The following is a 9,894-nucleotide window of genomic DNA, read 5'->3' as shown; positions in this document are numbered from 1 at the left end:
AAGCACTGTTATGGATAATTATGCAATGCCTTTTTGCAAGGGTGGGAATTGAATTTCAAGATTTATAGAAAAGGTGCACTTATGAATGAAACAAAGGTTGAGCATGTGAAACCAAGTGGATTTGAAACTTAAAATCTCAGAAGGAGGCTTAAACACTCGAAAAAACATCAACCAATTACAAAGTGACCATGAACAAATTGGGGTGATAGACCATGTGATCATAAGTAGGCTCCAAAATTCAAGTGTAGGAAAAATTTTGGAGGGTGTTTGGCACAATGAAAAAACTTGGCGACACACTAGAAGAAATCCATCTTCTCTTTTCTGGTATAGATTTATGCATAGGGTCTATACATTTAGGAAGTATTGGTTCATCATGTGGATTACCTTGGCTTCCCCATTCGACCCAGTTATAGATATAGTTTCCTTTATTCCCTTTCTCGATTAAACATATCAACAAAACTTGCCATTTCATAATTGTTTTGGTATAGGAGAAGGGTAATATGTAGTTTTGAGTTTAATATGACTAGAGTCTTAGTTTTCATCTCTTGTGTTGCTCCGTTACCAGGGAGCCTGTTTAGTACCCTACTAGAGTCACTACAGGAACACAAGCATTTCATCGTTGCTAGAAAGCCTATTTAGTACCCCGACAAAGTTTTCTGATTCGCTTCACTGCACAAGAATTCTTTCTCTTCTTTCACCCTTTATTTGATTTGATAGGTTTATGCTCATTGATATTTTATTTGTGTTTATATTACATAGGGGGAGGAGAGATCCCAACTTATTGAGAGAAAGAGAGGTTGTTCCTTCAAAGACAATTATATACACCTCCGAAATTGACATACTTGTTATTGATTTTCCCTTTTCCATTTACTTGATTGGCTCGACAATAAAAAACACCATTTAATCACAATCTCAAGTTAAGGAATGAGGATCCTAGAATATTGTTACACAGTATTTTGTCACGCCTCCTGCACTTCCCTGTGTCATACCTTGGAGTGCCCAAAACTTGGAAATTATGTAGTGTACCCATCCTGATATGTAGTCCAGATCGTCCCTGAAGACTTAATGAAGACATTCCTTGAGCCTTCCCTGAAGAAGTAACCTCAAAACCCTAATTTCAGGGTTAGCGCGACTGTGACACTGGAAATTCGTGCTGATGGCAGGTTGCACCATAGTAGCCTCGTGCTGGTAGTGCTATTTTTACTTGGATACTCGCGTTGATCCCTAAAAGGAAAGTTTTCCCGAAGAGGACAAGAACCTTTGTGATCTAGAGGCTTCCAAAAAGACGAGATGGAGGTTGTTCGTTGTAGATGTGGTCGAATTCTCCCAATATTTCCCTTTGATATTATCCCTATGAGCTTCCTCCTTGAGATGAAGGCCTTCCCATATCTTTGGTAAGATCCTAACTCCCTCTCCATGCCTATATAGTCATCCTCTTCCATTCCCAAATGGTTGGTCTCTAGTTATTTGCACTCTTATGCAGAGATAGTGCCTACATGCTATTCAGTTTGGCTTGGAGAAGGAGTGCTTAGAGAGTTTGAGCTTGGACTTGGACATTCACTCAAGGAGGGGTTATTAACATCAAGGCTTAGGTTCTATTCTTCCTCTTTTATTCATTAATATTTACAACTGCTGGTTCACTTTCCATAAATGATTGTGTTAATTCTTCATTTATCTTAATGCTCCTTGATTTGTTATGTGGATTACATTCGATTATGCTTGTTGCACTTGTATGATTTGTTGTGTCTTTGGCCTCTTGTGTAGGTATTCAAATGCTATGAACAGTAAGGATTGAGCCTGAGGAGCAAGCGATCATGATCTTCAATAAAGGAGTGCGTTATAACATCGGAACAAGGTATGTCTCCTTCCTCTTCTCTCATTTTGATTTTAATTTAGGAAAATGCCTCGTAGATTGTCACGCTGGTTGCTAGTCCCACTCATTGGGCTAAAGGGATCGTCTATATCTGTAGAGAGGATTTACCTAGACAAAACGATGGCAACTCCATTGGGAAAGCTATAACCTTTCCATCTATTCCTTCGATCAGATTCTCTGATGAGTTTGAATAACCATAGATTTCTTGGCTTGTGTGCATCACTGTAGATTTATGCAATCATTGGTTTCTTCTTGAGAGTGTTGAGCCTGCTTTGATTTTGAAGATTTTTTATTTTTTCCATATTTTCCTCGCCCAACTCCTTTTCTGCTCTAACAGAAGTGCTACTAGATTTGATTTTGAATTTACATTTGCACTGCTCTGCCTTTCATCGCCCTTTTTCCTTTAACAGGCACATTAATCCCAGCGGTTAGAAGAAAATTAGGGTTTCTTCTTGTTTTCAGTGGATTTTGACCTCTGTGAGTGATTTTCCAGTGTAAATACAATGTATTTGTCTTGATTGTTATCCTTTTGTGATTGCAATTGTCTCTTGGCTTTCGTTGATGTGTGTTTGAGACTTGATTTCCTTCTAGGGTTTCTAAGTCTAGGTCACCCTTCACTCATCACTTGGTTTGTCTCTATGAGATTGATTGCTTCCATTTAGGAGTCTTACTATAGTCAGGACACCATTTGCAAGTTGCTTTCAGTTCATGTTCACGAAGTTGTTTTCATTGGTATTGAATCATATTTGTACTTTGAAAATTTATTTTGCTCCATTGTCAAACTTAGATTACAATTGTTTGCTTTGGTGAAACTCAAAGTGAATGCTTGTTTTTATTTCCTTGTTTCGAAAAAAAAAGTGAAAGGATTTTTTCATTTAAGTATTTTTGAAACAATTTGTATTCAAAACCAAAAGTGAATAAAATTTTCATTTTAGTTGTTTTGGATTGCATTTTTTTCCCTTTACTTGTGCATTAGTTTGAATTTTTGAATCAAAGTGAAAGGAAACGAACAAAACGATTAGTGCATCTTAGTGAAAGAAAAGTGATTTTTGTTTCTCATAGGATTGCATTTGTTAGTGAAAGTGAAAGAGTAGTTTTCATTTTTACATCTTTCATTGGAAAAGTTAGGGAGTTATATTTTTATGCATTTTGCTTGATTTATGAATTTGTTTGGTTGTATCTCTTCCCTCATTAGTTTAGCCTTCATCGAATGAAAATATTTCATTTTTCTCATTTAGTTGCATTATAGGAATTCAGGTGACATTGTTGAGCCATAAAATTGAAACTTAATTCAAGATAAACTTAAAATTTACCTCAATTAACCTAAGGAACATTTGTAACCTAACACAAATATCTAGAGCTTTAGGCTAGAGACATGTTCCGATGTATTTAAACATAGCATTTTTCGCTAACTGCTTGCATTGTATCCCGAGGGTGAAATCCCATTCCAGTGCGGAAGTATATCGAATGTTCTCCAGTACTTTTAGGTATATAGGAGGCACTTCAGTATGGCAAGTATATGGGAACGTTCTCACTGAATGATTATGCATTAGACAATTCTAACACAGACTTGTGCTTCCTGTACCATCGAGTATATATTGGGAGACCTCACTAGGTTGCTATCCTTTAGCCACAGGTAACTAAGTCAGCCGCCTTGTAAACGTGATACATCGAACACAACATTCAGATAGATCGACCTCTGTATGTCAAGTCCTTGGTTTTAGCTTAAGGTGTATATAACGGTTCACGGATACTTGGTAAACCATCTTGCCTAATACTACCCTTTTTTATTTATTTATCGTTTGTGTCATAAAATTAGCTGCCAAAGATAACATGTTGAACCCATGCAGTTTCTTCTCAGCCTCACATTGATTAATTCATGGTAAATTTTAATTTTAATCAGCCCTCAATGAAATCATATCTTCTCCTTCTACTCTCGAGAGAAAGTCATCGTGGCTGAACCATTGTGTTCACCTCACAGTTCCCATTCATCGTCTAATACTGAAGGGTCTTCACAAGGAGTTCATCTTGAACTTTCAAAGTCACTTGAAGCTCAAAGCTTTGAACTTGGAATTGTCCCAAGTATCCAACCCCTTGCTTCTCATCCCCCACCTCGAGACTCATTGTCGTCTCAAGACTTTGATCCAGAAACCCCTTAGAATCTGTAGAGGTTTGTTTTATACCCTTCGAATCTACTTTTTGATATGTTTGTGATATCTCCTCAACATCCTTATAGTCCATACGATCAACTTGGTGTTCCTTTGGAGTTACCTCCTTGTCCATATTAGATTCCTCCTCACCAACTGTTTCCACCTATGGCTTCAGAAATTGAGATTCCAACCTCTCCTCGAGGTCCTCCACAAATCTCTGCTACCCACTGATGAGCCCCAAATTTGGTAACATTTCGGGCTCATTTGGCCTAACTACCCTTGCTCAACCCTTCATTTTTCATAACTTATGCATCATTTTTTAGTATATTTATGTCATTTGTACGAATGAGGGCAGTCATTATTCCTAGGTGGCTAACACATGTTTATTTCAGGTTTTTTGACATTTAATGGAGCAAAACCACGCAGATGAGGGCTAGGAGACAGCCAAGATGGGTTTGAGGTTTTGTAGGAAGGTTGTCCACAACATTGAATGGCCTTCCTCGTGATCTCCACCCCCAACTCCGAGCTCCAACAGCCACCACCACCGAGCTAGAAGGCAACCAAACGGATTTTGAGGAAGCAGCAGATTACTCTTAGTTTGGTCAGCCAAACCCCACTAGTTTAGGAGGCCAGCTTGGCCCTCGTAATGTATAAATGATGAGGCTGTAGCCTTCGATGGGGACTTTTGAAACTTTGTTGCATATTTTGGATTACGAGCTGATAGCTCTGTTTTGCTCTTTGTAAGCCATTTTTGGCATGTTATTTGACTTATGACCATTATCTTTTAATGAAAAGCAGGTAGATTTGAGTTTAGTTCTGAGTTCTTAGAGGAGCCATATCTCTCGGGGTTGGGCCCAACCTGAGAGCAATAGGCCTCCTTCCTTTGTATTGTTACCTTTCTTTCAACATTGTATTTCTTTTCCTTTACATGCATTTGAAAACACAGTTTGCTGAGTTGAATTTCTTGGTGTGGTTAAGTAGGTTAGTTTTATGAACAAAGTTTCTTTCAGTAGTTTAGATTAGAGTAAGGAGATTGGAGTTAATCAGAGTTCCAAAAAGGGTTGACTGCACACTCACTTCCACCTCTGTTTAGGGACTGGAATTGCAGACCATGCCACCCACCAAAAACACTGTTTTTACATGTTCATACAAGCTTTGATGCAATGTTCTCGTTTGTAGCAGCATCTATGCGTTCAGATCTTGTGGAATGAATCTCTGCTTCAGTGCCATGCATGATTTCCCTTACAAAATCACATTGCTGTTCTGTGGTTTCATAAAAACAGTTAGAATAGGTTGATGAAATTTCGGTTATGTGCAAGACATGGATGATTTGTTTCATTTACACTGTGCAATCCTACTCCCTCACTCCCCTATCCTCCTAAGCCGTGCCCAGGCCATCCACTCATCTCTCAGTTATACCACTTGCCTCCTAACTCTTCTATCACCCACGTGACTCTACCTTTTCGGCCTTCCATCTCCTCTAACCTCCTCTAGACCAACCAGCTTTGCACACCCCCTCTTCATCTCATCTCTCTGTCCATAAGCCATCACAAGCTCCCCTCCTACCTCCCTATCCATCCATATAGCCTCTTCCACTCATCCATCACCCACAAATCCTATTGCAGAGCATCCTGTAGGAATTACGGAACTTCCTGTAGAAATCCTGAACATCCTGTAGAACCCCTGCAGACTTCCTGTAGAAGCTTGTAAACACGGTTGCCAGGCATCTAAACGTTGTGAAATTCTCTGAAAGGATGTTAGGGATTCCTTAGACCCTCTCTGAGCCTTCCTGACCTTTTCCAAGCATTTCCCTCCTTGATCTATCCCTGCACAGTCAAGACCCAGTTAGAAGCACACACATAATAATTCCAACAACTTGAACAAAAACACAAAAATATGCTTTCTTTAGATCAAAGTAGTCTAGACACATGCATCTCACCTTCCCAGAAGTAATGGCATCACTTTCAGTAGTTTGCATTCTCACCGTTGCATCAGTAGGACTAGCTGGTAGAATTAGGGTTTGCTAGGGTTTTCATTTCTTGTTGACTTTCAGTTCCTTCCTACAGTAGGTTAATTTCCTTTGAGATAGCTTTCGTTCATTGGTTAGAAAGCTTCTTCTGAGAACTCATAGAAGTTGGCTTGAGCCCTAGCGGACTTGTGCCAGCTGACCAAGTGATAGCTGCGACAAGAGCTAGTACTTGTGCATACAGCACCGTCGCTTCCAAGTTTGTTACGAACTACCGGGTTGATAAAATTAGAGAAGGAAGCTCCAGGAGTTGTAGCATTATTGCTACAATACTGGAGCCCACCATCTTTTTGGTGCCGTTGTCGGGGAAGCGTCAGAGTATTAGTAATTGTTGCTTTTTTCTATTTTCCTACTCTCGCCTTCTGCCAAGTAGTTTACTTCATTTCCATTCTGCAAAAGTAGCATAGAAATTTCCTGCTTTCATAGATTAACATTTCAATTCTGCAATTTCATTTTTGCAAGTGTAGATTAGCATTTCAATTCTGCAAGCGTAGACTAGCATTTCCATTCCTGCAATTTCATTTGAGCAAAGTAGATTAGTTCTTTCCTGTTTTCATTTCAATTCTGCATTTTCATTTCAGCAAGATAGTTAGTTGTAGATCAATCTGTTTCAGTTTTTGCAGGTACCAGAGAAAAAAAACAAAAGCAATCAAAAGTCTTTCCATTTCATGCCTCGTAGGAATCGAGATAAAACAGGCAAATTCTTACCCAACACCCCCACTACATCACTGAGTCACCCTTCTCTCTTCTTTGGTGACAGTGATCCAGAAGGACCTATAGGTGAACCTCCTAAGATATACGAAGATCCTATAGCAGAAGAAGAGTTAGAGACCATTCCATCTGAAACTATGGCTGACAATAGGGGAGAAGATGAGAGAATAGAAGGTGCCTTCCCCATCCGAGAGACCAATGGAGACATGAAAATGAAGAACATTAGCCCCTCCGTTTTACCTCACTTCCATGGACTGACTACTGAAGATCTTGATACCTTCCTGTTTGAGTTTGCTGTCCTTTGTCGAACCTATGACTATACTGAAGATGAGCAGAAGCTGAAACTCTTCCCCTCAACCCTTAAGGATGCAGCATTACGCTGGTTCATGGGCTTACCTGGGAACAGTATCACCACTTGGGCTTAGATGCAGCAAGCTTTCAATACCAAGTACCGGGAATACTGTAGGTCCAAGGAAACCAAGGGAGAAATCTTTCGGATGACCATGGGAAATGATGAGTCCTTAGAGGATTACGAGGAAAGGTTCCAACTTAGCTATAAACGGGCCAGGTGCACACTTGACCCTGAATCCCTCAAGTTGGTCCTGCTCCGAGGAGTCCCTGAAGACCTCTTAGATACCCTTCACATGTTAGCTGGAGGAGATATTTACCAACTGCCTTATGAGGACATAAAGACTGTGTTTAGAAACCTCTCTAGGGCAGCCCGGAAACGAGGTAGAGGAAACCTCCTCTCAGCTGGTATTCCTTTCTCCAAACATGAGTTTGCAAATCAATTAGAGGATCTCAAGAGTGAGGTGAGACAGACCATTGCCATGCAACTTGATACATTCAGGATCCAGCAAAAGAAGGAAGAAGCCGAGAGGGCCTTGGCTATCTTCTGCCCTAGGTGTACAAGGAAACACCCTAGGAACGAATGCCCATTACATTCGGTTGAAGTATGTTTCGTTTGTGAGGAGGACCATCCCACAAACCAATGTCCAACCTTACTGGGCTTAAAGCCATGTATCAAGGGACAGAAGCCCCCACCTAACCTCTCTATTTCCTCAACCAAAGGAGGCCACAAGGACCTAGACCTTACCGGCAGGGGATGCAAGGGGCACCCCAAGCTTATTACAACCCCAAACAATCTACTCCTATGCCTTCCTGGGGTCCCCCTGCTCATCCTTCCTGGTCTATGCCTCCTCCATGGTCTTACCCACCTCAGTACCATACTCAATCCACTACTCATTCATATCACTCACATGCCCAGCCACAGCCTCAGTGGAATGCACCTCAATCGGGGTGGAGGCCCCAGTACAATACTCCTCCCGCCATTTTGCCTCCACCACCAGCTCAACCACAACCATTACCTCCTGCTCCTCCAAGGCAACCTCAAATGCCTACTCAACCGAACCCGAACCCCAACAACAGACAGGCCCAACAGGTATATACTGGGGAAACATCATGCCCTACCTATGCTGTGGAGATCCAGGAGATCAATCTGTGATCTGGAAAGACTCTTCCAGATCGCCAACCTCCTCCCCCAGAGGACGAGGAAGATAAACATGAAAGTGAACCAAAGGCTATTCCACCCTTTCCTGAGAGACTAACAGCCACCACACAACCCAACCCAGAGGAGGATGAGCTTCTGGGAGAGCTCAAACAGTTGTGTGTGAAAATACCACTTCTCCAAGCCATCAAAGATGTACCAATATACAACAAACTGGTTAAGGAAAAGTGTTACAGACACCCAGGCAGGCGAAAGAGGGATGCTTCAACCATAAATGTCATAGGACAACTGTCTAACCTTATGTTGGGACAAGTCATCTGCCCAAAGTATCTAGATCCTGGGAGTCCTGTAGTAGATGTCCACATCAATGGCACCATCATACCTCACACCTTTATTGATCTGGGGGCTGCCATTAATGTGATGATCAGAGATACCATGCTCAAACTCAACCTTCAGGGTTCCTTGAGGAAGACCTCGACAGTCCTACAACTAGCAGATCGCTCCACCGTGACTCCCGAAGGGATTGTGGAGGATGTCTTGGTCTCTGTTGACTCTTGGGAATACCCTACAGATTTCTTGGTTCTGCAACCAAAGGCAAAGCTCACTGGATATCCTCTTATTTTGGGAAGGCCTTGGTTAGCCACTGCAGATGCTTACATAAGCTGCCGTGCAGGAAACATGACCATCAAAAATGGTCCTATGTCCAAGCAGCTAGTCCTATACCCTCCTGCCCAACCCTCATTAGAGCATGACTTACCACTTTGGTTGGAGGAAGGAGAAGAGGATGAGGTGTACTCAGCACCTTTGTGCACCCTAGACACCACTAGGGGAGACCCCCCAACCGAGGATGATTTGATTGAGACCTTGATCCAGAATCCACCTCCCAGTGCACTGTCCTTAGAGGAGTTGGTGGAGGATGCCCAAGCCAGCACCTTAGTGGACCTTTGTGCGATCAACCCTGTCACTCCCAGAGTCAAAAATGTGGAGTTCGGCCCTGAGAGAACGTTAAAGATCAGCTCCTCCCTATCTCCTTCCCAGGAAAAGGAGCTGTGTGGTCTGTTGGCCAGTCATCTAGATGCTTTTGCTTGGAGCTATAAGGAGATGAAAGGAGTCCATCCTTCGGTCTGTACCCATCACATCTACATCAAAGAGGATTGTAAACCGGTTAGGCAACCCCAGAGGAGAATGAATCCAGCCCTTAAGGACATCGTCAAGGAAGAATTGCAAAAACTGTTGGATGCCGGATTCATTTACCCCATCTTAGATAGCGAATGGGTGTCCCCTCTGGTGTTGGTTCCCAAGAAAAATGGGAAGTGGAGAATCTGTGTGGACTACCGAGAACTGAACAAAGCTACCAAGAAAGACCATTTTCCTCTACCTTTCATAGATCAAGTGTTGGATGGACTGGCAGGAAAGAAGTTTTTCTCTTTCCTAGATGGGTTTAGCGGGTACAACCAAATCCAAATCAGCCCGGAAGACCAAGATAAGACCACCTTCACTTGTCCTTGGGGTACCTTTTCCTACCGAGTTCTTCCCTTTGGGTTATGCAATGCTCCTGCTACCTTCCAGAGAGCCGTCTTGAGCATCTTTTCTGAGCTGGTCCATGATGCGGTGGAAATCGATATGG

The sequence above is a fragment of the Pinus tabuliformis genome, chromosome 6 (assembly GCF_031772625.1).
Source record: "Pinus tabuliformis cultivar Carrire ecotype Pingquan chromosome 6, CPIR1, whole genome shotgun sequence".
NCBI lineage: Eukaryota > Viridiplantae > Streptophyta > Pinopsida > Pinales > Pinaceae > Pinus > Pinus tabuliformis.
The sequence above is the reverse complement of the archived record's forward strand: the minus strand, read 5'-3'. Positions refer to the sequence as shown.